This window comes from Nanorana parkeri, unplaced genomic scaffold, assembly GCF_000935625.1.
Source record: "Nanorana parkeri isolate BGI_ZX_2015 unplaced genomic scaffold, ASM93562v1 scaffold1682, whole genome shotgun sequence".
Lineage (NCBI taxonomy): Eukaryota > Metazoa > Chordata > Amphibia > Anura > Dicroglossidae > Nanorana > Nanorana parkeri.
In genome coordinates this window covers 1-5,457 of record NW_017307950.1, presented here as the reverse complement: position 1 = coordinate 5,457, position 5,457 = coordinate 1, and positions in this window count along the sequence as shown.

Sequence of the window (5,457 nt, the reverse complement as noted above, 5' to 3'; positions counted from 1 at the left end):
ATATATATACATTTTTTTTTACATTATTATTAGGGATGTCCTGATGCCACTTTTTCAACACCAAGTACTTCCCCTCATGTACTTGCCAATACCAATTACCGATACTTTTTCTTAAAGGGATGTGATTTTTTTTTTTTTCCCTTTATGATTATGAAGAACTTTAATTCAAAAGACTGTCCAATGGGGCTGGTGTGATCCTTATATGCATGTGGTGGTGACAGGTTCTCTTTAATGTAAAGTAAAATAAATGTGCTCGGAGCACTAAGCATGTGCGGTGGTCACTACATGTGGAGCACCATTGCATCATATCAGCAATACAACTTGCCCCAATTAAAACTTCAAGTTTAATTGGGGGAAGTGAGACAGATTGGAAGAAGCAGGGGAGAATTGTAACTGTACTACGGATCATGATTTTACCTATTCATGTAAGCAGGGGAGAATTGTAACTATTACTGCAGTGTACTGTATGTGCTATGGATCATTTAACCTGGTACTTCCAGTACACTGCAGCAATAGTTACGATTCTCCCCTGCTAACATGAATAGGTTAAATAATACATGCAGTACACTGCAGCAATAGTTATGATTTTCCTGTGCTTCTTTCAATCTGTCCCACTTTCCCCAATGAATCCGGCTGGTGACCCAACCTGCAACTTTCACAGTGTGGCGATAACGAGGACTGATTACAGGCCCTGTCCTTTCTAAGATCCGCATCCAGCCCTGTCACTGCTTCCCTCACCGCATGACACAGACATACACCCCTGTCTCCAAAAGGCAACTCGGTTTAAAATGGCTCAGCTCGAGGTGTCTGTTCCCTGGTGTCTCACGTGTCCCTCAGGTAGTTGGAGCTGGGCGAGAGTGCATTGGCGTGGCTGTGCACGGTGACTCGGAGGAGCTTCTGTAAGGTCCCCATTTGGCTGCCTAGAGGACCCCAACAAGCGTGGTACGTCTGGGCAGCCTGAAGCTATGTATCTTGTATCGGTCCTGATACATCCCTATTTATAATATCTGTTTTCCACACAAAAAAGACAACTTTAAAAAAAAAAGCATTCTTAGTATCCAGGAGATCTTCTTAATGACAGTATTAGCTTTACATACATAATTTCATCTTAATGGAAAACTCCCCTCCTTTCTTTAAAAACACATTGACCTATGGTGGAAGGTACTATAAAGCAAGAGGGAAGCCATCTTCGACATCATTCCAAACAACAAACTACAGCAACAGACACAAAAATATTTTGGACAGGCTGACGCCTTGTATGTTTTAGTTTATACATGTTATACCCTAAACCCATTGGTAGGCTCTTTTCACGCTATTTCTTCTATTTGGGCAGTCTTACAATTTTTAATCCAGCTATCCCACCTGTCCAAGAACTGAAGGAGTCTATCTTGCATCCTGGCCTTCAGTTCTTCCAATCCACTGCAGGAAAAACATCTTCATCCATTCCTGCAGTGTTGGAGGATTCGTTGTTTTCCAGTCGGAACTGTCCTAGCTGCACTTAGTAAAAAAACTGAGGAGGCTTTTCTTTGCTGTTGCTATCCCCATTGGTAAAATGGAAAGTAGTGCTATCTGAGGTGTAAGTTCGGCTCTTGTTCATATATGCTCATGAACATTTAATAACATTGTCCAAAAAGGTTTAATCTGAGGGTACTTCCACCATATACACTGAGTGGCCAGATTATTATGACCACCCCATCAGTACTTCGTGCCTTCAATCCTGCGGCGATTCTTCTTGGCATTGACTCCACGAGATGCTGAAAGGTGACGTGAGGAATCTGACACCATACCTGATGAATAGCACTGTCCAGTTCTGTGATATTTGATGGTTGTGGAACCAGCTGCCTGATGGCTCTTTCAACTTCGTCCCACAAATGCTCAATTGGATTGAGATCTGGTGATTGTGGGGGCCACCTAAGCAAATTAAAGTCTCCCTCATGTTCTTGAAACCACTCCTGCACAATACGAGCACCGTGGCATGGCGCATTGTCTTGTTGGAAGAAGCCATCTCCATTGGGATACGCCATCAACATGATGGGATGAACTTGATCAGCAACGATACTTTGGTATGTTGTGATATTCAGACATTGTTCCACATGAATTAAAGGGCCCAAATCATGCCAGGAAAACATGCCCCAAACCATAACACTGCCCCCCACCAGCTTGAAGGGTTCTACTCATGCATGAGGGGTGCATGCTTTCATGCTGTTTCTGCCAAATTCTCACTCTGCATGATGCAACTGGAAACGTGATTCATCGGACAATGTGTGAATTGGAGACGTTTTATCTTGTTAACTGCAGACAGCAAAAGGTGTTCGAACAGGCCTTCGGCTTCCATATCCCAAATGATGCAGTGTATGGCGAACAGTGCATTCAGAGATCATTTGAGAGGATCCCTGATTAAGATCTGCAGTCATTTCATGCACTGTTGCCCTTCTGTTGTCTTGTACCAGTCTTGCCACTCTCCGTTCTGCCCTAACATTGACTAGTCGCTGACGGCCACAATTTGCCCGTTCAGACCCAGATTTTCGGCTGACAGTCCAGTCTATAAACACTTAAACAACTGCTGCGCTTGAACATTTAACGAATTCTGCTGTTTTGCTGATACTAGCTCCATGGCTCCAAACGCCAACGATCATCCATCATTCAAAAACTGTTAAATCGCGTTGTTTACCCATATCTTCAGAAAAAAATCACTTCTACTGTCGTGGTAAACAACCTGCTTTCCTATTTATAATGGTCTGACCCTCTAGCAACTTCAGCGCGAAATTATAGCTAATTTGCCTACAAACGTCAGGTGGTCATAATAATCTGGCCACTCAGTGTATGTATCATTGTCCCTAAGGCCTGTTGACATCTTCAGCATTTTCCAGAAACCTGCAGAAAAATTGTGTGCAATTTGGGTGGGTAGCGATACCACCTTGTCAAAATTTTCAAATTCCTTTCCTATAGTTTACTTGCCACTGAGAGCTTGTGTCAATATGTATGATTTTACCGGCTCGCTATCGGAGAATCTACAGTTCAACTCTTTCTTTTCTCAAGCTCTGAGAGCACGACACGTCACTGCTAGGTTGGCTGTGGCCCTTAGGTGGCTTCCTTCTACCCACACTGATCAGAGGTGCCTCGTCGTGGCTTAAAATCTCTGTCTTTAACCTCAGTTGTTTTTATTCGGATTGCTTGTTTTCCTTGCTGGCTACATTGACTGGACTGCATTTAGGATTCTCTGATTATGGAGGAGGCAGGTAGTTTTATTCTGACCAAGCTAGGGTGGATGAGCTTCCGTGCCTGGTGTGTTCAGATTAAAAGGTGAATTTTTAGGTTGAGCTTTTTCTAGGTTTGCTATTTGGGCAGAACAGTAGCGTTGTGGTTTGCACTTCTGCCTTGCAGAATCGACATGGAGTTTGCATGTGTAGGTTTCCTCCCACACTCCAATGATATACTGGAAGGTCAATTGGCTCCTGTCTAAATTACGTGTGTGAAAGAGGGACCTGGGATTGTAATATTTGCAAATGCACGGAACAAGATCCAATCTGCTTGTTTGGAGGTTGTAGCAGGAGAACGCACCTACTCGTATACCCTTGACTGAAAATCCACAGTGCTTCATCTACCGGGGATGGTCACCCTCTTCGACCAAACTCAAAGCTTTGGAAGGGACGCACATGGAGAGGGAGGGAAGGGGAGACATGCCTAGCCAGCCAGACCAGCTGAATCAACCCCAGCGATCCTTAGTTTGTTTTTAAGAAGTTATTTTATTTTTGTTGCTGGGAAGCCAGTATCCTGCTTCCTGCTTTCCCACTCCTACTCCTGGACAGCTGCTGGAGGCTGTGCTGTGCCTTATATGCTTTATTTGGATTAATTATAAAAATGTTTAGAGCATATAATGCAGGTTTAGTAAGGCAATGTCTGTAAGGAAATGAATATATATATACAGGGCTCGAAAAATGCACTCGTCTGTGACGAGTGGACGCCAGTGCTAGACGAGTAGCTTCCCGGCCGGCTGTTGTAATTAAACGGACGGCCGGGAGCTTTACATTCATTCTAACTCTCTCACGCCGCCCGCGGCGAACTGAGGAGCAGGAGAGCTGCCGCCGGCCAGTGGACTGCATTACCCAGCAGTCACCCTGGCGCAACGGAGGTGTGGCCGTGAGGAGACGGAAGGGGCTTCCGACGTCCAGAGAACACATGAGGTGTGAGGCGACAGAGATCCTGCAGGTACTGTGCCGTGTGTGACACTGTCAGCTCATCTATGAAACCTAGGGAGAGCTGAGGCTATGGTCAGTTGCCAGCCTCCCCAATGTCACCCTAGTGGATGAGGATTGATGATAGGGGTCTAAAGATTCCGTATCGATAACCTCAGGAGACCATATCGTCCCAGGGCCTTGGAAGGGGTCACAGCTACCACACACCCTATGTTCCCAGTTCTTTAAAAAAAACAACTGTTTAGAGTATATAATGCAGGTTTAATAAGGTAATGTCTATGATATAGATTACATTAGTGAAACTTTAACCCCTTCGTGACGGGAAACGTACAGTGTACGTCCCATCACGAAGTGCCTATATGACTGGCCATGTACACTGTACGTGACAAGTTATTTGTGGCTCTGTAATGCCGGTAACTGCTGATTCTCAGCGGTTACCAGTCATTAATGAATGCCTCAGTATTGAGGCATTCATTAATGAAATAGTTAAGCTTTTGTAAAAGCTTCGTTCTTTCATTATTGAAAGAATGAAGCCGTTACATGCAAATACGGGAGCGCTAAATAGGCTGGGTTAACACCTGAGCGTATTTTTTCAGCTCGGTTTTTTTCCACGTTTTTTAGCGCGTTTTTCCGTCCAGTGAAACGCGCGTTTCACTGGCGGTATGATTTTTTGGGGGTTTTTATCCTTTATTTTCTCTATTTTTAAAAATTGTTTTGGTTTTTTTTGTTTCACTTTTAAACTTCCCGTCGGCTCCGCCCCCCTGCAAGGGCTGGAACCCGGAAGTCGGCAGCCGCCGGAGGACATAGCGAGGATCGCGGACAAGGTAAGACCTGTACGCTGTATTCCCGAGTGTGGCTCGGGGTTACCGCTTTGTTAACCCCGATCCACACTTGGGAATACCAATGCGTTTTGCAGCACGTTCCTACGCGCTGTAAAACGCCCAGGTGGGAACCATGCACATAGGCAATCATTGGTTTTCACATGTTGAGCGTTTTACAGCGCGTAGGAACGTGCTGTAAAACGCCCGGGTGTGAACCAGACTTTAGTGAGATCTGATTCTGACATGTTGTCAGGATCAGTCTCTAAGATTATTATTAGCTGTTCCTAAGTTTGGAGCAGCCTAATAATAGCCAAAAATTAAAAAAGTGAATTTATCAAGCAGTCATAGTGACTGCTTGATATAAACTGACAAAAAAAGTTTGGTTTTTTTACATTTTTTTTTTTACAAAGTGTAAAAAAAATAGGAAAATAAAAATGATA